Source organism: Triturus cristatus, chromosome 8, assembly GCF_964204655.1.
Source record: "Triturus cristatus chromosome 8, aTriCri1.1, whole genome shotgun sequence".
NCBI classification, from domain to species: domain Eukaryota; kingdom Metazoa; phylum Chordata; class Amphibia; order Caudata; family Salamandridae; genus Triturus; species Triturus cristatus.
In genome coordinates this window covers 1,664,679,332-1,664,702,322 of record NC_140591.1, presented here as the reverse complement: position 1 = coordinate 1,664,702,322, position 22,991 = coordinate 1,664,679,332, and positions in this window count along the sequence as shown.

Here is a 22,991-nt window from a genome sequence, read left to right as displayed (position 1 = left end):
TTTACGATGCTTGAAATTCAGATGCCTCGCAAATTCACCAAACTCATGTCCATTAAAAGGAGGGCCATTCTTCGTCTTAAGTTCTTTGGGAATACCCCACGCCGCAAACACTTCATCCAACACTGCAATGGTGCTTGAGGCACTGGTGGATGACACAAATTGAGCTAGTGGAAACCTTGAATATTCATCCATAATTGCCAGGACGTACTTTCCTGATTGAAGAGGTCCGTAAAAGTCCATGGCAAGTTCTTGCCACACGCCACTGGGCAGTTTTGTCATCCGCAGAGGAGCTGGGGGAGCTCCTTGACTAACGAGTTGGCATTGAGGACAGTCTTTGAGGGTGAGTTCCACCATCTGATCCAACAGCGGGAACCACACCCGCTCTCTAAGAGCTCTCTTAGTCGCAACCACTCCTCGATGACCTTCATGAGTGAGGTTGATGATGCCCTGCCATAATTGCGTCGGAATGACAATCCTTTGGTCCCTCAGCAGAAGACCTTCCGAGGTGGCAGAGAGCTCATCACTCACATGACGGAAGGCTTGCATTTCTTGTCTGACTGTGGGATCCTTCCCTTCCTCCTCACTGTCGTGTCTCCACCTATTGGTCTGCAGTCGGCGAAGTACTTTCTGCAGAACGACATCCTGCGCAGTGGCCTCCTGAATGGCTTCCAGGGGAACCGCTGGTGGTTGAGCATGGCCCACCACAAAGTGGATGTATTCCTCAGCCATCGACGATCGTGATGCCATCGATGATTGAGGGTGTCGTGACATATAATCAGCCGGATTTGCTGATTTTCCTGGCTTGTGCAGTATCGTGTATGTATATTTCTGTAGACGCAAACCCCATCGCTCAATCCGAGGTGGCATCTTCAACCTGGGATTTCTGAAGATGGTGACAAGCGCCTGATGATCAGTCACCATTGTAAAATGTTTGCCATAGATGAAAACATGGAAATGCTCGCAGGCCCAAACAACCGCCAGACTCTCTTTCTCTGGTTGAGAATATGCCTTCTCCGTGTCTGACAGGCTGCGACTCGCATAAGCTACGATATGGCGCTGATCACCGTCATTGTCGTACTGAGCCAAAATCGCACCCAGGCCCACAGGGCTAGCATCTACAGTTATTTCCGTCTTCCTTTTGGGGTTGAAATACGCCAAGTTATCGGCCGACTCAACGGCACGTTTGATGTCTTGGAACGCCCGCTCACACTGAGGGGTCCAGTTAAATGGCTGTCCTTGCTTTGTAAGCGTTCTGAGGGGATGGCTAAGTGTGGCATAGTCCTTGATGTATCTGGCACAATAACTGGCCATACCCAGAAATGATCGAATGTCACTGACATCCTGGGGACTTTTGGTGTCATTTAGGGCCATCACTTTTTCAGGGTCAGGCTTCATTCCCGCTCCAGAGAACACATGTCCAAAGAATTTGAGAGTGGATTGATGGAATTCGCACTTGTCCTTGTTTAGAGTCAGATTAGCTTCCAGGAGGGCATGACATACCCGATCTAGGGCCTTATCGTGTTCCTGCAAGTTTGACCCATACACAAGTATATCATCGCTATAATTCAGTGTGTTGGGTATGTGTTGTATGGTCTGACGGATGGCCTCTTGAAAGATCTCCGCAGCCGAGGAAATGCCAAAACTTAACCGTTTGTATCGAAACAAACCCAGGTGAGTTGCGAATGTTGTTATGTACCTCGATTTTTCATGCAACTCCAGCTGATGGTATCCCTTGTTTAGGTCAAGTTTCGAAAATACCCTGGCACCATTTATTGCAGAGATCATATCACTCAAGTGAGGCCCGGGATGACGTTCCCTTTCAATCGCAGTGTTAGGAAGCCGCATGTCAACACATAGACGCACCTTCCCAGAGGTGCCTTTCTTCGGCACAATGACTACCGGTGACACCCATGGGGTGGGGCCGTCGGTCCGCTCAATAATGTCGGATGCTAATAGTTCTTGGAGTTCATCCTCCACCGCTTGCTGAAGGTGGAAAGGCACTCGCCTGGGATGTTGTGCTACAGGCCTTATCTGGTCATTAATGTGAAGTCGAACTTGACATTTGTTCATCTTTCCCAGCCCAGTGAACAGCTTTGGGAATTTGTGTAAAGTGTCCTGGTCACCACTAACCCGGTATAGAATCTCAACCAAACGAAGGCGCTCCGCCGTTGGTAAGCTGAGAAGACAATCAGCTTCCGGGCCATCAATTATGTGTATGACTGCTGACACAGACGTGTTCTGGTGCCGGAGGGTGGTTGAGAATTTTCCTAGACAGGGAAGTGGCTTCTTTGACATCCAAGTAAATACCCTGACATACGCTGGACACAAAGGCAGCTGTGGCTTCATTTTCTTGTATTCCGTTACCGGGATGTAATTCAGTGATGCTCCACTGTCCAGAACAAACTTTGTGGCGTGATTTCCTACACTTATGTTCAATCTCAGGTACTTTTTGAGTTGGTCCGGATCTGCGACCATACTGGCGTATTCAATAGTGTATTCAGATTGACATGACCCTGATCGAGAGTCCCTGGACGGCGACCTCCTCAACCATTGAGACCTCCTTGATTCTCTGCTAGAATGTGAGGAGCTAGAAGACGACTGTGGTCGATTTTGTACGGCTTTCACATGGTGTCGTCTAGTGTCAGAACGAGTTGACCTTGTCCCTTCATTCTTTCTTTCCTTGCGATATTCTCCACACATTGCTTCAAAATGATTTGTTCGTCCACATTTTCGACATTGCTGGCCCATGGCTGGACAGGCCTCTCTGTGCGGGAAGTCATTCCCGCACCGATAGCATTTTCGTCCACGGTCTGGTTTCTTGTCACTTCGGCCTGACTCATGCCTTCTACGCTCCGTGCGTTGCTGGCGAGAGGACTGTCGGGATGGGCGCCGTCGCTCCTTCGAATACCTGCGACTGCGACTGGCTTGCACTCGGCATACCTGCTCTCGCCTTTCAGGGCGCCCGGTCTCCATGCTCTTAGCTTGTTCCTCCGCTTGATCATACACTCGGGTCATTTCCTCAATCTCCTCCAGATTATGACTCTTCCTTAATAGTCTCCTTCTCAGAGTCTCGGACTGACAGCCATCAATTATTTGTGATCTGATGGCATCATCCGTGGAGAACGCATCAAATTCACAATACCTGGACAATCAACGTAGTCTTGTTATGAAGGTGCTCATCACTTCCTCTTTCCCTTGACGGGCTTGGTGAAAAGCGTATCGTTCATAATCCACATTTCTCTTATGTAAAAACTTCTTGTTTAGAGCATCTCGCACTTTATCATATGTCCCTGTGTCTGCCTTTGGCAGTTCTTTGATTAACTTGCTGATTTCTTTACCCACCAGGTTGCGCAGTGCGATCACTTTGTCTTCATCCTCTGTCACTTTTGATCCCTTGATGTAATCCTCAAAGTCCTCGAGCCATTCCTGCCATCTGGGACCCATGCTCCCTCCAACCGTCAGTGTTAAAGGTTCTGGTGGGCGCAGATGTGACACTCCCGTCATAATTGGTTTGACTTCATTCCTTTGCGGAGAATTATGGTTCGAAATTTTGGCATCACACTCCTGTTTCCTTCTTGTCTGTGCACGTGCTTGTTTGTTTCTTGTTTGCCTGAACTGGTGTTTGTTTCTTTTAAGACTTTTCACCCTTGTCCTTTCTCTTTTTTTTTTTTGTTTTTTGTTCAATGCTTGTTTGCTGGGCCTCGCCTGACTTCAAAATGGCCGCCCCATTGACTTCATAGGGATGTCTTCCAGGAACTGCCTGACTCTAAGATGGCTGCTACAAAGAAACTCTCACTCCCATGAGGTCTTTGCTGCAGTCCTTATCAGGCCTACCACACTTCACTCAGCACTCCCGCAGTCACTTCCACAGGTGTCAGCACAACAGCAGTGCTTCATGCACGATTCGGGGTATTTCACCTGGCCAGGCAAGCTCGGAGGGAGCTTCCAACTTCTCCTTCGCGCGCGTGCCGTTTCCCACGCATCGGGGGTGAGCTCTTCGTTTTAGGCGCGCAACGGCGCTCTTTCTTCCGATCACCTCAACAAGGCTTCAATATGACTTCAGACACCTCCCGATCACCAGCGCAGCCAGCAGAGTCGGGGTGGGCTCCCGATCTCCTCTCGTCACTCGCGTGTTATCTCTCACGCATCAGGGGTGACTCACGATTCGGCGCGAATCAGCGCTCCAATTCAAACGCGCCTTACTTCGTTCACACCGTAGAGGGACAGGGACACTCCTCTTGCTTTTTCGGGGACGCTGGGCTGCAGCATCCCACCCTCGTCGCCAGTTGTAGTGTCTTAGGTCAAAGATACCAGACACTGAATCTTCATTTATAACGAGCTTTATTACATGCTTCGTACTCGGTCCCTGTCCCTACTCTAACTGCCGTTTCCTGCTGTTTCTCCTCCTCTTCCCGTTCCCCCTCCTGGCTCCGCCCACTCAACAACTATACCGCTCACATTCTACATCCCTCATGGGAAAAAAACTAAAACATTACGGCCCAGATTTACGAATAATTCACACAGGTTGCTGCACTGTGTTGTATGACGAGCAGAGAGCAGAACAGGGTCTCCTAAGATGTTGCACTGTTTTCCTCTCCCCCTGCCTTGGTGCCCTTTCGGCGCCCATGTGCTAATGCACACATCCTAAAGCCAGAGTGCAAGGCTGTGTGCGTTCTGTACGGAATCGTTTTTGTACTGGTAGAGGATGCTTCCAGTTCACAAATGATCCTTTAACACTTTTACTGGTCCGTACGTTGTTGCAGGGAAAAGCGCAGACAAATGAAAATATTCTCCTTGCTACGCCGACCTCGAAAAGGCATAAGATAGTGGTGAAAATCCCTGTCTACAAATGAGTGTAGATGGGGCTTTGATTCAAAACCCATGACCCAGAACCCATTCAAAACCCCCAATACCACCCATGGAGTGCCCCTTTGATGCAAAATAAAGCAAAGTAGAGCATAGGGCAACGTTGTGTTACTTTGGGAAACAAGACAACGCAAAACGCTCATTTGTATTGGATAGTAAATCCCTGCATAACACTTTGAATCAGATTTGTCTTACGAATGTAAAGCAAACCAGGTGCAAAGCTGTAAAATATCTGGGGCTACAAGTGCGAATGCAATTTAATCAATACTTATTTTGAGACGGTGGTTGTCCGTGGGTGTCACCTGACACTCATTTTTGTGGACCGGCACTTATGTTTAGGCAGCAGAAATTTAATAAGTGAAAGAGAGGGAAAAACACACACACACCTGAAAGAGGGAGAAGAGAAATACAGAAAAGCTGTCTGAAAGGGAGAAATCAGGATCCTGTAAGAATAGTATAAAGTGACAGGATGTGTCTGGTAGTGAATTGAAAAGGGTGAAGCAGATTAAAGGCTGAGTGGTCTTAGTTTTGGGCACAATAACATTAATTCCACCAACCGCAGGCTTCTAGGCAGTTTTGGGGACCAACCCTCAATCTAGTACAAATTAAGCACTAAGGGTCACATTCATCATTCTAAATACCGGTCGCAAAGGGCCACCCTTTGCGACCAGTATTTTGCATTTGGGATGCGTCAACCCAAATGCAAAATCGCAATTTAAGTAATTGCAAAATTTGTGATTATGTAAATTGCGAATGTATTTAGGGAATCGCTAATTGCGATTCCCTGCATGCAATGTATGATGCAATTTTAAATTGCAATTTTGCTATTAGGGACCGCAAATTACCATCAATTTAAAGGTGATGGTAATTAGCAAAAACTTTGAAAAATGCACTACATTTCAGGGGTGAACAGGGTGTACTTTTGCACCTTTGCACCCTTGAAATTGCATGCCCAATTTGCGAGTACCTATTTGGTACTCGCAAATTGTGCATGCAATTCCCATTCATTCCCACTAGGCCCATAGGAATGAATGGGAAGCTATTCCTTAATTGCGAATCACAATTTGCAATTCGCAAATAAGGAATATGGAGGAATCACAATTCTTTTAGCGATTCTTACATGCATATGGAATTGCGATACCTAAATAGCAATTTCTTAAAAATCGCTATTAAGGAGTCGCCATTCCTTAAGTTGATGCATGTGCCCCTAAATTTAGTATATCATTTCAACATGCGTAGAAAGTACATCTACAGCATATACTGTATGCTCAAAATGTGCACAAGTAGGAAAATGTCAACTCTCATAGGTTTCCTGGAACATCCTGGGATTCTTGTAAATTACTAAAACATGGAAATTGCCTCCAAACGTAGAAGTAACATTGTAGGGTCACATTTTCAATTTTCCCTTGCCTTCTTGGGAATTGGGATAATAGATGAAAATGAAAAGCACCACAGTGGCTGTGAAGAGAGGAGCAATTACACAAAATAAAAATAGTGGACGGCAGTGCCACGTTAATTAACTCTTCTATTGCTGAGGGTGTTATGGTCACGTCATGTACGATGGAATTCTTTGAATTTTAGTAGCATTCGTGTAGTCCTCTGTACTTGGAGTCCTTGAAGATTCCGTGTAAAACTCTGATGTATTTCATTAGAGTCCTGTAGATCAAAGCTGCCCAACGCTGGCCCAGTAGGACTGGATCCATACCTGATTAGCCGGGTATCTAAATAACATACATCTATTTGCAATGAATCTCAATGGCAGTCATTGAGAGACAGGAGTTTTGATAAAAATAATTAACACTTGTGAGTAATTCACATGTGTAATTTACACTTACACTTTTGTGTAACTTTACCACTTTTGGCTATCCACAAAATCCAACTGTAAAGTTACTCACAGTGTAGACTTACAGGCCTCCACCCGCTGAAACAGGGAATGGAGCCATATTTACAAGTGTAACCTACTGCTGCCAATTCCAAATAATTGTCCAGCACCACACACTGCCCATCACTGATACTGCAACACCCTCCTGTAGAAAAACAATTGAGACAGTGACTTAAAATAAAACTCCATAGGAAATATTGTAAAATTAAAATGAGCTCCCAACTTCTCCTTCGCGCGCGTGCCGTTTCCCACGCATCGGGGGTGAGCTCTTCGTTTTAGGCGCGCAATGGCGCTCTTTCTTCCGATCACCTCAACAAGGCTTCAATATGACTTCAGACACCTCCCGATCACCAGCGCAGCCAGCAGAGTCGGGGTGGGCTCCAGATCTCCTCTCGTCACTCGCGTGTTATCTCTCATGCATCAGGGGTGACTCATGATTCGGCGCGAACCAGCACTCCAATTCAAACGCGCCTTACTTCGTTCACACCGTAGAGGGACAGGGACACTCCTCTTGCTTTTTCGGGGATGCTGGGCTGCAGCATCCCACCCTCGTCGCCAGTTGTAGTGTCTTAGGTCAAAGATACCAGACACTGAATCTTCTTTTATAACGAACTTTATTACATGCTTCGTACTCGGTCCCTGTCCCTACTCTAACTGCCGTTTCCTGCTGTTTCTCCTCCTCTTCCCGTTCCCCCTCCTGGCTCCGCCCACTCAACAACTATACCGCTCACATTCTACATCCCTCATGGGAAAAAAACGAAAACATTACGGCACAGATTTACGAATAATTCACACAGGTTGCTGCACTGTGTTGTATGACGAGCAGAGAGCAGAACAGGGTCTCCTAAGATGTTGCACTGTTTTCCTCTCCCCCTGCCTTGGTGCCCTTTCGGCACCCATGTGCTAATGCACACATCCTAAAGCCAGAGTGCAAGGCTGTGTGCGTTCTGTACGGAATCGTTTTTGTACTGGTAGAGGATGCTTCCAGTTCACAAATGATCCTTTAACACTTTTACTGGTCCGTACGTTGTTGCAGGGAAAAGCGCAGATAAATGAAAATATTCTCCTTGCTACGCCGACCTCGAAAAGGCATAAGATAGTGGTGAAAATCCCTGTCTACAAATGAGTGTAGATGGGGCTTTGATTCAAAACCCATGACCCAGAACCCATTCAAAACCCCCAATACCACCCATGGAGTGCCCCTTTGATGCAAAGTAAAGCAAAGTAGAGCATAGGGCAACGTTGTGTTACTTTGGGAAACAAGACAACGCAAAACGCTCATTTGTATTGGATAGTAAATCCCTGCATAACACTTTGAATCAGATTTGTCTTACGAATGTAAAGCAAACCAGGTGCAAAGCTGTAGAAAATCTGGGGCTACAAGTGCGAATGCAATTTAATCAATACTTATTTTGAGACGGTGGTTGTCCGTGGGTGTCACCTGACACTCATTTTTGTGGACCGGCACTTATGTTTAGGCAGCAGAAATTTAACAAGTGAAAGAGAGGGAAAAACACACACACACCTGAAAGAGGGAGAAGAGAAATACAGAAAAGCTGTCTGAAAGGGAGAAATCAGGATCCTGTAAGAATAGTATAAAGTGACAGGATGTGTCTGGTAGTGAATTGAAAAGGGTGAAGCAGATTAAAGGCTGAGTGGTCTTAGTTTTGGGCACAATAACATTAATTGCACCAACCGCAGGCTTCTAGGCAGTTTTGGGGACCAACCCTCAATCTAGTACAAATTAAGCACTAAGGGTCACATTCATCATTCTAAATACCGGTCGCAAAGGGCCACCCTTTGCGACCAGTATTTTGCATTTGGGATGCGTCAACCCAAATGCAAAATCGCAATTTAAGTAATTGCAAAATTTGTGATTATGTAAATTGCAAATGTATTTAGGGAATCGCTAATTGCGATTCCCTACATGCAATGTATGATGCAATTTTAAATTGCAATTTTGCTATTAGGGACCGCAAATTACCATCAATTTAAAGGTGATGGTAATTAGCAAAAACTTTGAAAAATGCACTACATTTCAGGGGTGAACAGAGTGTACTTTTGCACCTTTGCACCCTTGAAATTGCATGCCCAATTTGCGAGTACCTATTTGGTACTCGCAAATTGTGCATGCAATTCCCATTCATTCCCACTAGGCCCATAGGAATGAATGGGAAGCTATTCCTTAATTGCGAATCACAATTTGCAATTCGCAAATAAGGAATATGGAGGAATCACAATTCTTTTAGCGATTCTTACATGCATATGGAATTGCGATACCTAAATAGCAATTTCTTAAAAATCGCTATTAAGGAGTCGCCATTCCTTAAGTTGATGCATGTGCCCCTTAATTTAGTATATCATTTCAACATGCGGAGAAAGTACATCTACAGCATATACTGTATGCTCAAAATGTGCACAAGTAGGAAAATGTCAACTCTCATAGGTTTCCTGGAACATCCTGGGATTCTTGTAAATTACTAAAACATGGAAATTGCCTCCAAACGTAGAAGTAACATTGTAGGGTCACATTTTCAATTTTCCCCTTGCCTTCTTGGGAATTGGGATAATAGATGAAAATGAAAAGCACCACAGTGGCTGTGAAGAGAGGAGCAATTACACAAAATGAAAATAGTGGACGGCAGTGCCACGTTAATTAACCCTTCTATTGCTGAGGGTGTTATGGTCACGTCGTGTACGATGGAATTCTTTGAATTTTAGTAGCATTCGTGTAGTCCTCTGTACTTGGAGTCCTTGAAGATTCCGTGTAAAACTCTGATGTATTTCATTAGAGTCCTGTAGATCAAAGCTGCCCAACGCTGGCCCAGTAGGACTGGATCCATACCTGATTAGCCGGGTATCTAAATAACATACATCTATTTGCAATGAATCTCAATGGCAGTCATTGAGAGACAGGAGTTTTGATAAAAATAATTAACACTTGTGAGTAATTCACATGTGTAATTTACACTTACACTTTTGTGTAACTTTACCACTTTTGGCTATCCACAAAATCCAACTGTAAAGTTACTCACAGTGTAGACTTACAGGCCTCCACCCGCTGAAACAGGGAATGGAGCCATATTTACAAGTGTAACTTACTGCTGCCAATTCCAAATAATTGTCCAGCACCACACACTGCCCATCACTGATACTGCAACACCCTCCTGTAGAAAAACAATTGAGACAGTGACTTAAAATAAAACTCCATAGGAAATATTGTAAAATTAAAACGAATTATACAAAATTGTTTAAAATATAAATAAATGTAGTGCTAAAACATATGAGGGAAATATATTTATAATTTAGTAATAAAATTGTTTAACAACCTTTTTATGAATTTATAAATTAATATCAAATATTTTCATTAAAATATAATTGAACTACCTTTATTTAATTCTATACTTTACGTATAATAATTGTGGATGTGTAATAAAAAAGTACTTTATGTGGTAATTAATTTTTCTAATTTAACCTTCAGGAAAATAATAATTTTAATGTAATTTATTATATTTAATTTGAGTTAGAGATTTAATACAAAATTAAGTTAATAGTCAAAATATTTTACTTTTGTTCTATTTTAAAATAAAAATATACAATTAATTTACAGTACAAGTTAACATAACAAATGTGTACTAGTTTATTGTAAGGTTTCATAAACTATTTTAATGTTCCCTATACATGGGAAAATCTTCACCCCAACAATGGGAAAGTATGGGGAAAAGAAAAAAATGTATTTAACTAAAAAAATAGCAAAAAATAGGACTGGCCTGCACAAGCCTTCGTGAGCGGCACAAGCCTTCCTGCACAGAGTTCTTCATTCAGTGAACAGCACTGGGTCATTTGCAACATTATGAGCAATCTGGTCAAGCCCTTGGCTTCCGGTAGTCACGTGGGCTACTGCAAGCAGATCTTCCCTCACTAGTGCTTGGTGCACATTTGGCAATCGGGATAGGGGAGAGTTACCATAATCAAGTATTGAAGGAGCAAAGCCCAGGTCTATGGTTTCAAGGGTTGTTTTGGGGATAAACTGTCCCCACAGTAGCCTCCACGAAGTGAGCACTCTTAGCCAAGGCATTTGTTTGGAACTGGAGGTTTACTTTTTTGATTGTGTATTATTATACTATATTAAGTCACAGAGCTCAAGGAATTGATTCAGCGCTGTACAGGCTTGCTGGACTGAATAAGAAAGATTAGAAGAAACTAAGCAGGCCGCAAGGGCCGGACTGGCCGTAGCAGGCATCGGCTGTTTGCCCGGGAGGCTGGAAGGGTGGGGGCCGGGTTTCGAGTGGTGGGACGGTTGTGTTACTGGGGGCAGGTTTTGCAGCGATGCAGCAATATGGGTCACTGTAACAAAAGCTGCAAGGATGGGGTCGGTTTTGTCAAACAGCAGTGCTTCACACTAGCACCCCCCTCCCGGGGTGGGGGCCGGTCTGAAAAATTGCCAAGGCTGCTTTGGGTTCCCAGTCCGGCCCTGTAGGCTGCTTGGACTCAGCTTGGACTCAGCTGGACAGCCCACTGGTCCCCCGGGGGCAGAGGCCATAGCCTCAGTCCCCCCAGCGGAGGACCGCCCACCCTATCTAGGACCCCCACCTGCCAGGCCTTAAAGCACTGTAGGTTTACTAAGAGGGTACGCAAAGTGTAAGCTATCTGCTCAGTAAACATTTTGATTCAACAAAACAAACTCCCAAAGTAGGCGTTTGTTTTTCATGAAAAGCAAATGATCCTGCATGCAAGTAGTGTTTCCCTGGACGTGGGGACAATTCTACATGTTCCGTGCCTGTTTCTGCCATAGAAAGCATGGTGGCTACAGACAGGAAGCGCGGTCCCACAGCAGTCCAAGAGCCCAACACATGCTAGCAACACCAGCCTGGTGGGAAGAATTAGGCTGAAAATCATTGTATAAATATTGAGAATGAGAAAGCAAAGCAAATAAAATGTTGAGTGACACTTCAGGAGAGTGCATAGGTGAATATCTATGTATGATCATATGTATGTATGTATGTAAGTATGTATGTATGTACGTAAGCATGTATGCATGTATGTGTGTACATATGTATGTATGTGCATACACATGCATGCATGTATATATGTATGTATGCATGTATGTGTGTGCATATGTATGTATGTACATATGTATGTATGTATATATGTACATATGTATGTATATATGTACATATGTATATCATATGTCTATAGCAAAAACCCAGCCAAAAGGCAGCAAAGGTCCTGAACAAGGTGAAAGACAAACATGAAGCCAGCGTCTAAATGGAGAGGAAGCTGAGCTGTGAGTGATTACTGCAGTGTAATGTTGTGTTCATTAAACTGGTGTGTCTTCAACGTCTTCCTTAATTCGCAGACTTTGGGTTATCACTTCTAATAGCACACAAAGAAGTGTCAGTGTGAGCAAAGCCAGGGTCAGCAATGAGTGGGCATTTACACAGAAAGAGAACAACACCACCTCCACCAATCACAATGCATGGCACATGACAAGACAAATAATAAAACAAGAATGCAGTGGCGCACACTGAAGCCAGTGCCAGGTCTACCTATCAGAATGCACTGCCACATGCTGAGACCAGTCGCCATGAAACCAATTATGACGTATTGACAATACAGAGCAGATTGACAGGCCCACCAATGAGAATGCAGTGACACAGCCCGACACCAGTACACAGAGGGCCATATTTATGAACTTTCCTGCTTTGCCCTGCATCACAGTGGCGCATTCCTGTTCTTTTTCCCAGCACTGGCGCCATTTTGTCTGCCGTGCGCCATCGCAGGCACTCTCGCACCATGGTGCAAGGGTGCCTATATTGTAGGCAGCATCCTGCACATAAACAATCCTGAGAGGCGCTTTCCTCTTTCTATTCATGCTGCAGAATCCATGTACACTGTCGGTGGGAGGGGCACAAGGAATCGTGCAACACGGAACACCAAGAGAGGTCAAGCAGCTGCTCATTTCAAGCTTTTTGTAAGAGCACAGGAGAGGATTTTTAAAATGTAGATTATCTTGGTAGCTGCATTCCATCCACCAAACAATCTGTCATAAAACGATGCCCCCTCTTGCTTCTCCCTTCTGTGCGTATTTGCGGCCAATTCGTCCGCCCTCAGCTTCTTCCACAGGGCTTTGAAGAGGCCTCGGAGCGCAGTAAGCGCTATACAAGCGTCCGCCATGGTGACGCCATACAAGCCAGACATGAACCCGCATCGGTAGAAGGTTGAGCTAATGAAACGTTTACAGCTTCGAAGTGAAAGCCGCCCTCCGGCACCGAGAGTCACCCTGAGGTCCAGTCACGGGGAGTATTGGCAGCAGGCACGCCGTGTGTGAAGGGAGGGCACAGGAGCGCGAGCTCTCGAAGCCCGCTGCGCTCCCATAAGAGGGCCCAGACATGTTGAGCGACAGATAAGGGGGAGTTAACTTTTTGTTCAAAGCATCAGTTTACAGGAGCTTCTCTCAAACAGGAGATTTGATGCATATTTACAATAATAGTTGCAGTTTGCCACTCTTGGGGTTAGACGCGATAGTCCCAGAATCATAGAATTATTTTGCTGCCATTTTTGAACCGCGAAGAAGTGCCCCTTCCAAGGCCCACAACGTCTGACTTCACTTCATCTCTCCACACCCTGAGGCCACCCCCAAGATTTTAGGGTGAAGAGAAGAGCTCAGATTTCCCGCATTTATAGGAATGACGTAAAAGGCAGAAATTCAGATAGTGCTCTTGCAGCGTGCAAGTCACCACAGAACAGATCTGAACCCCCTTTTTCCCCAGCGAGAGAGAGGCAGACACCACTGCATGGTTCTATCAAGTCACAGCTCTTTAATTCACATCTCAAGAAGAGATGAAAACAGATATGAGAATAAAGGCAGAAGACAATCAAAGCAGCCCACCAGCTGGATAGCAATTGACTCTTGAACTATACATTGTACAAGGCACATTTCCCCCGAAAATGCAGTCATATCAGCTGAAGTTTTTCAAATATATATCCCCTGCAGGGGAAAGCATGCAGTGCCAACAATTTACATCCCCTCCACAAGAGTACCTGAGAAAACATGTTGGACTTTGAAATACATGCAGTTTGATCCTAAATACGCAACACCAGGGCACCACATAGTACTCTGTCACTGCCGGGGCACTTGTCCAGGCATCTCAGGATGGGGCAGAAAGGTCCAGAACCACCAGCAGGTCAGTTCCCCTCCTGCTAGCCCCGCACCCCCCAAAAATCAAACACGCCAACAAATGGACCATCCAGTCCAATTTTTGTGAAACACCCCCTCTCTTCTACTTAACAACTTTGCTATTACACTTTGCCTTAGAAGAGGGTGGGTGGGTGCGCTTTCCAAGATGCGGCTCCAGCTACAGATACACCAGTCCGTCCCCAAGGAGTCGCTCAATGCATGGTCGAGGGATGAGGAGGCCGAACTCATTTATGCCACCGTTGGCGCTCTAAAATGACGTCACTCCACTCACGCAAGAGGCACCACCATAGGCAGCCTATAGCTTGCTGATTGATGCCTGTGGCGTGATTAATGGCGCACCTCCGCTATGAGCAGGGTTTACCCACCCAGTAGAAACATTCTTTTGTTGCTACATTGCAGGTGGACCCTCAGGTTAGATGCAGACTCTTGAACCAAAATTGTGAAGGCTTATACCATTGAGCCAGACTTGTACTGTACTTTGTTTACTGTTATTGGCAAACATGAGTTCTGTCTTGCTTGTGTTGAGCTTCAGGTAGGCACTTGGACATTCAGTTCTTGATGATGTGTGAGCAGTTTTTGAAGCATTGAATGTCTGAAGCAGAGGAGACTTTCAAGTAGCGTTTTGTATCAGAGGCATGTTAGTGAATGTTGATGCTGTTATCTGTGAGAAGACTAAACGGCTCCAAATAAAGATTGAAGATCACAGAAGACATTATGGTGCCCCGGGGAATTTTGCAGGTGGTAGAGACATTTTGTGACCTGGATGAACCCATGTGAACAATCTGGTGTTAATTGGAAAGGTAGGAGGGCAACCAGTGAAGGACATTGCCAGTGAATCCCATTTGAGACTCCAGGATGTGTATGAGACTGGGATAGTCGACTTCATCAGAGATAGCTGAGAGGCACCTCAGTATCAAGAAGCATTGCTGCAGATCAGGGCATACAAATTCTCCCTACTTCCACGGATAGAGTAATTTCACAGATACACGCACATGCACTCATCATACGCTTGGGCCCATTTCACTAACATACACTCGATTACTCTATTAGCGTCGGACATGAGAGAAACTCCTGAAACACCCTGTATCTACAGTAAGGTCAATGCGATCAGATTGATACTGTCCTGAGTCATGATTTAAACAGCAATAATCACATTAGAGTATTCAATAAACGACAAGAAATAACCACCAACACTGTAATTCAAATAATGAAACTTTATCTAAAATTAGTTCAAATGAAAGTCAATCAATAGCAAAATCATTATTCTCATAGTTACCTAGTCTAGCTAAATGTCATAAATGGGTCAGGACAGGTCTCTCAGTAAAGTCTCCCGAGTCGCCGTCCTCACAGCATCGATCCTCACCAACGCAGGTTTGGGAAGAAGTGGCCTTAGACCCTCTCTAGTCTAACAATATTTATAATAGATCTTACAAAATAAAGCAACATAAAAAGTTCTGAATATCCGTTGAGCCACTGAGCAGAGTGAGCAGGAAAGGATGTAGCATCGCTACATTTGGAAAATCTCCGCTCAGAAAAATCACAAAAATAAAAAGACGGAAGAAGGAAACTCGAGTTTTGCAAAAGATACTTTCATGAACGCATTTCCTCGGAACCATAGCGAAGCCACCGCTGTAATCACAAAGTTCATTGTGGCTTTCTTTTCCTCCAAGGTTATTTGGACGCATGCCTGGAGTCACTGTCATCACAGAAACTTTCAAAACTCCAGCAGAAGCCATGGTCAGGTGACTTTCAACAAGGTACAAAAAAGGAGTTGATGCACACGCTAATAAAGTAAATGCATAATTGCAAAAAGAGTCAGATGCAGCACACAGCTTCTATTCTTCTTAATTTATTAGCGAAGTTCTTCCACTCCCAACGCGTTTCGTCGTTTAGAGGGAATTCACCCATACGACTTCCTCAGGGCTGGAAGTAACACAAATAACATATGTATAGAAAGAATGGCAACAGACAAAAGCACAGAAAATTGCAACATACAATAACTGCAACTCAAAGTAAAAAGACAAACGGTTCAAAACGACAGGCAAAATATAAAGCGATGTTAGCAAATAATAACAGTGTAAAGCATGAATCTAAAGCAACACAACATAAAAAAGCACACAATATAATAAGTGAAAAATATTTCTACAAGATTACTCCTCAACCCACGTGAGTCAGTATCTACTAAACAAATAAGGAAAAATAAAAGTAGTCTGTACCTCAATATATCTGGTAAACTGTAAACCTACAGAAATATAAATGACTTGTTTTAGTCAAATTGCGTCACATATGAGGCACGATCGATCCTAAAAAAACATGAAGCCTGATATTCAAAACGGTAATACCTGTTAAAACTGGAAATAGATCCTATTTTCAATTGCCAAATAAAGACTGCCCAATCATATGGTGGCCATCCGAGTAAACGGGCCCGAAAATAAGTACCTAAAATAATGATAGATTTAAGTTCAATCACACTAGAAATGCAAGAATATATTTCAATCTTAGACTACAAAACCCATTTCTATCTCACTTACCCAAAGTAATGTTTTCAATGTGGATATCGTTAATGTTCAGTTGCCCAAATATCGTGTCCAGAACAAGTTCACTGTCAGCTCACTAAAATAAAATATTAAGAGTAAGCAATTCTCCCTGTCTCGAAAAACGAAGCCCATGATGGAGGATACTAGCAGCGTGTCAAAACTCACCATATCAGTCGGCTACAGCAGTCCCGAGTACAGGAAAGCGGCAACACCGTCGACCACTACCGCGAGCAAAGTAACCAACGTTAGTAATAAAGAAGGTGACTTAACCCAAACTAAAGAGGTGGCGCCATATTGGAACAGCAAACACCACATAATATCGTATTGAAACGCCATACAAGCACCGAAAAAGTAGTCTTTAAATTGAAAATAAAGCCTCACTGAACGTTGAAAATAACAATCAAAGGCAATATAGAAAATAAAATTAAATTAAATTATAATAAGATCCGCTGTATCCTCACCGAGTAGTAAGGTTAAGGGGGTTAGTGAAATAGAATAGGTTTCAAAAAATAGTAAAAGCGCCATATTTAAACATGTATTCTAACATAAAGTGATATATACATAACTTTTGAATCAGAAGTGAAATAAAATGAATTTATGCCAATTATTCAGGCATTTCAACCGAAAACTTTATAAAAAATATATTATTATTTAAGACAATAAATCTACGGTTTAAATATTCAATTTTAAAGAACCGAAAAGACTTATTTATATTTATATTAAATCTATTTGAACAATGGAATTTGGATACTGTAAATAATATGGAACCGATTAGCCAAAGTAGCAGGCTAATAATAGTCGTCCTATATCGCAATTTATATACCTAGCCCATATGTGACTGCGTGTGTAAAATATTAGGTACAGAAAATTCCAGGCCGAATTAACCAATACATAGCATACAATATCGTAACAAATGAAATTATGTAACAGTAATCATGAATTTCTAAGCATACCCAGTCAAGGACCTTACTTTGGACAATTGATAACTAATGGCGTATACAGACAATCCTAATTTCAGGATGAACAAGATAATACTGCATATCAATCGCCCAAAAAATATTGTAACTCCTGGTCATAATTGAGACCCGACTCAACAGCCTTCATGCGCATGATCCATCGTGCCTCACATCTACGCAATCTCAGCTCTCTGTTGCCACCACGTGGATCAAGTTTCACATGTTCAATGCCGTAAAATCGAAAGGATTTAATTAGATCTTGTGCCTTACAATCATAAACATGTTGTGCTATAGGATATCTCATATCACAGTTTTTTATAGCTCTCATATGTTCGCTCACACGTTCCTTTAAAGTTCTGATAGTGCTACCTATATAAATTTTGTCACATTTGCAAACAATAATATAAACTACATATTTAGTACTGCAAGTTATATTAGACATAATACTATACACATGACCGTCTTTATCCTGAAAACGTAAGGTTTTGTCTTGGGCATGTCTACACATCCCGCAATGTCCACATTTAAAAAAACCTTTGCTCAGTGTATCTAGCCATGTCTCTTCTTTTTTCAATAAGGGGTAGCTAGGGCTCAGAATCGAACCAAGGGTTCTGCCTCTCCGAAAAGTAATTGATGGCCTGTCTGATATGTGCCCCTGTAAATTCCTGTCGGCTTTCAAGATATGCCAATGTCTATTTAGACTTTTACGTAAATCTGTGCTCAAAGATGTATAGTCTGTCACCATACATATTGGCATGGTTTGTGGGTCAGTCACCACACTAAGTTTTAGTGTAGAATGGCGTTTTGTACTGAGAATTCTACGTTTAGCGGAATTAATGTCACTGTTTGAGTAACCACGTAGGGAAAATCTTTTGCCCATATCATCGATGCACTTAAAAAACTCCGACTCTTCACTACAATTACGACGAGCTCTCATCATTTCCCCAAATGGTATTGCTTTAATTTGATGCCGAGGGTGTGCACTATTGGCATGTAGAATAGAATTACAAGACGTCGGTTTGCGATACATTTTGCTATAAATATGACTGCCTTTAATGTACAATTCAACATCAAGAAATACCATGTGTGATACACTTGAACAGGAAGTGAACTGAATATTCAAATCATTACAATTTAAGTAATCAATAAATTCCTGTAGCATTGATGATGTACCAGTCCAAATCATAAGGCAGTCGTCAATGTATCGCCCCCAAAATAAAATATATTCCTGCCATTTGCTACCTGAGGCACCCCAAATAACTGTTTCTTCAAACCAACCCATATATAGGTTAGCAAATGCTGGCGAAAATTTCGAACCCATGGCCACACCTTGGATTTGTTTAAACCATTCTCGTTTAAAAAGAAAATAGTTGTTGTCAAGAATCGTCTTAGTCATGGTAAGAAGCATCTGGGTATGCTCCCAAAGATTTGCTGGTCTATTTGACAAAAAATGTTGAACAGCCTGTAAGCCCAAATGATTAGGTATGCTCGTATAGAGCGAAACCACGTCCAGCGTCACCAAAGTCATACCTGTTTCCCAAGTTATGTCACTCAATATACTTAAGATATGTCTAGTATCTTTGATATAGGATGGCAGGTTAATTACCAAAGGCTGCAAAAATAAGTCCACGAATTGAGACAAATGCTCAGTAGGTCCCCCTATACCTGACACTATGGGCCTCCCGGGTGGAAACGGGAGGTCCTTATGAATCTTAGGCAAGGTGTACAGACAGGGGTAGCGGGGACGATCGACCTTTAAATATAAGTATTCATCTTGATCCAAAAGATGATTGTCATGCCATAGTTTAAGTAAACCATTAATATGAGTCGTTAGAGAAAAAATAGGATTATATGAAATTTTCTGATAACATTGTTCATTATTCAATTGGGAAAAGATCTCTTGTTCATAATCATTTATATTCATAACAACAAGGTTACCCCCTTTGTCTGCTTTTCTCACAATTATATCAGAATCCTCAACTAAAGATCTGAGAGCTTGTCTTTCTCGTGCTGTTAGATTATCTTGACGATATCTACCAGATACTGTTGACTTCTTGATCATTTTATCAATGTCTTTGAGAACCAAGGTGTAAAAAATCTCAATATTATTGCTGCTAGTCAAATTCGGAGACCATCTAGACTTAACCTTTAAGCCACTAGATATTGAGAGATCAGGCGTAATATCCAAATCCGCTAGGACTTTACCTATTGTAATAGGATCTTCTTCCATTTCAGTAATTGACAGTAGCATCATTGTGTCTTGAATATCCTTAATTGTAGTCAGACCAGACAAAGGGTTGCCCAGTTGTGAAGAAGAATCTTTATTGGGTGTGGGATTCATATCAAAATATTTTTTCAATTTTAAGAGTCTAACAAACTTGAATAAATCAATTCTGACATTGCAAAAATCCCCCTGTGAGGACGGACAAAATCCCAAACCTTTTTTCAGTAACAAAATCATATCTTTACTAAGTGTACGATCAGATAGATTGATCACTTCCACCTCAGTATCCTTTATTATTTCTGATCTTTCTTGTCCCAGGATCGTGTCTTCATCCCTTTCCTGTCTCCTTCTCCCACTGCCTCTGCCGCCCCTCCTTGTCTTCTTACATTTGTTGTTCTCCTGTTTAGTTCCCGATTTCCTCTTTTGATTCTGTATACCTCTTGTAAGAAGGATGAATTCCCCAAAGGGGGTGCCGGTATTCCACTACCGCCCGCAGCCCCCTCTACCTCACTATCGCTAGTTGGCACTGTACTCAAAGAGGTATTGCTAGAGCTTGTAGATTGTAACACTGGAGTGATTTTGTTAGTACTAGCAGGGATGAGATAGTCATATTTCTTTGAGAAAGTAAAAACCCTACCAGAGTTATAATCAACCTCATCCCTTTTCAACTTTCTAGCTTTACGCTGTTTGATGTCATTCTGATGTTCAGATAGTACCCCTTTCAAAATGTCATAATTTTTTAGTGTTGCTTCAGGCAAATTTAAAGAAGCAATCTCACTTTCCAACTGGGTAATTTCGGCCTGTAGTTTCTGTACCTTTCTTTCAGCATTTTCTATTAAAATTTCCATGAGTTTCATTGAGCTAGATGTAAGCTCCTTTTCCCAGATACCCAAAAGGTCATCGTCCAGATCGTCATATGTTGGCATAATCTGGGAACGTAGGCCTCTGGGTATCCTGTTAAGCTTCATATACTGCTTAAGTGTAGCCCCATCCCACCATTTCGACATCTCGAAACGTTTAAGTTTCTCCAGTTTGATAAATTTGTCACGTAATCCTTCATTTTTTGGTTTACTAGTGACATTGATTGCCTGTATGACCGTGCTCCCTTTACTTAAATTATCAAAAAGTTCTGCCGCCAATCTATCTCTATCAAGATTGTCGCTCATGATACAGATTATCTTAGTGCCTGTTGTGCAGCCTAGCCCAATTAATACAAACAAATCACAGGGTGTGTAAGGCAAATGAGCGCCATTTGCCTTACACACCCTGTGACTTTCAACAAGGCCTCTCATCATATCATATTCACTCGAGCACAGGCTGTAAACGGCAGCCATCTTGTTTTAGGCCAAAACGAACCATCTTAATTGAAAGAAACACAAACAACGTTACTACATCATCGCAATGATTAAACAGTGTTAATTCCCACTAATACCCTTATGTGTATGTAATTAACTAGCCATCTGCAACATATTTAAGCATTGGTACACGTTATTATTATCTAAAAGCATCAACACAAAACAAATAGCACACACTTATATTAAATAACCGCACATATTATTAAGCAACATATATGCATTCCCACGTGTTGTTTCTCTGTTAGTCATATTGATTAGTCAAAGTGTCTCACAAAACCAATAATTATCGATTATAGATTAGTGATTTTAGTTACAACTTATAGACAAAACTGGAGCTAAAAACCCAATAAATTTTCAACAGAAAAACCTGCTCCAGCAATCCCCCCTTTGCTGATATCATCACCAAATAAAACAACCCAAAAAAAAAAAATTTAGTCCCATTTTAGGAGAAATTGGAAATGTCTTTTTTCTTTTTCACAACACTACACACCAGACTCCCTTTCATCATCCCTCTTCGTCTCTAAGTAAACACTCTCCCTCAATTCTTCTAATTCTATTTCTTTTGGGTCTCTTTTTGACCTCTTATGTTTCTTTTCAATATTTCTTTTGATTAATTTCTTTTTCCCTCCCCTGTTTTTACAACATAAACACACCAATCTTAGTATCAATAAAGCAACAATCACACATGTCAAAGGAAACAATATCTTACCTATAATAGTACTACCTATCTTAGCAATAAAACTCTTAACAGCAACTATCTTATTAGCTATTTTGGTCCAGATACTTTCAGCTTTCAGTGGTACTAATTCTTCATGCAAATCAGTAATATTTTTGATATAGACCTTCAGGTCCTTGCTTTCATCAGGAATGTAAGTGCAACAATGTTGAACTTTCAGCATTCCGCAGACTCCACCCTCCTTGGCCAATAGAATATCAAGGGCAAGTCGATTTTGCATAGACATGGCACGTACGGCAATCATCTCCGTATTCACCAAAATAAACCCTCCAGCGGTACCTGTCGATAAGCGATCCACCACTGTTGACAGTTTCCGAATCCCATATGCATTTAAAGAAATTCCCACTGCTGGAATTAAAGCTCCAAAGATATCACCAACTATTTCTGACCAAGTTTCTCTCTTAAAGCGTGTTAGTAAATTAATATGTTCTACATCTTCTATCCTATCTATATGAAAAATCTTTGGAAAGACCAGGCCCACATAACACGTGCCATACCAATGGTCAGGCAACCTGTAATAAGCCTTGTTCCCACAAACATAATACACTCCTGGGAAAACTGGATCTTCTCCTCCCTTGAAACCCCATCCTGTTGCAATGAAGTATGTATCATGACACTCACTAGTCCCAGCAAAATATGTATCATATTGGGATTTCTTTCTGGTAATGCAGAGTTTACCCTTCTGTGGTGCATCTAGAGCTAAAGTTGGACTAGCCCCATTCCTCAACTCTCTCCCCATCTCAATGTCCCAAATCGCCTCACTCACTGTATATTTCCCTGCCTTTTCATGCATGCTCATTCTCCTTTCTTCTACCATGTTTAGGAAAGCCTTCTCCTTTTCTTTCAAACTGCAAGTTAAATTATTCTTAAAAATATAATCTAATGTTAATTCTTCTTTCTCAATAAAAATCTCACCAAAAATGTTAGCTTCTTTAGCTGATTCAGCCTTTTGTTCATAGGTAATTGCCCAAAAATGTTATCTTTGTTAGACATAACATAATCTATTTTCCCTAACAAATAAAAAACACTACTCAACACACTACATGAAATTCCATACGTGGCTGGTAAATGATGATAAGTAACACCCTCTGAAACAGAAGCAGGCAATTGCATACATACGTAGCAATCCCTAACTTCCATTGTCTTCACGTATTCATATAACAATTTTGAAAAAACATTGCTAGAAAAATCATTAATTGACCTATCTTTATGTATGCAAGTATTACTAATTCTA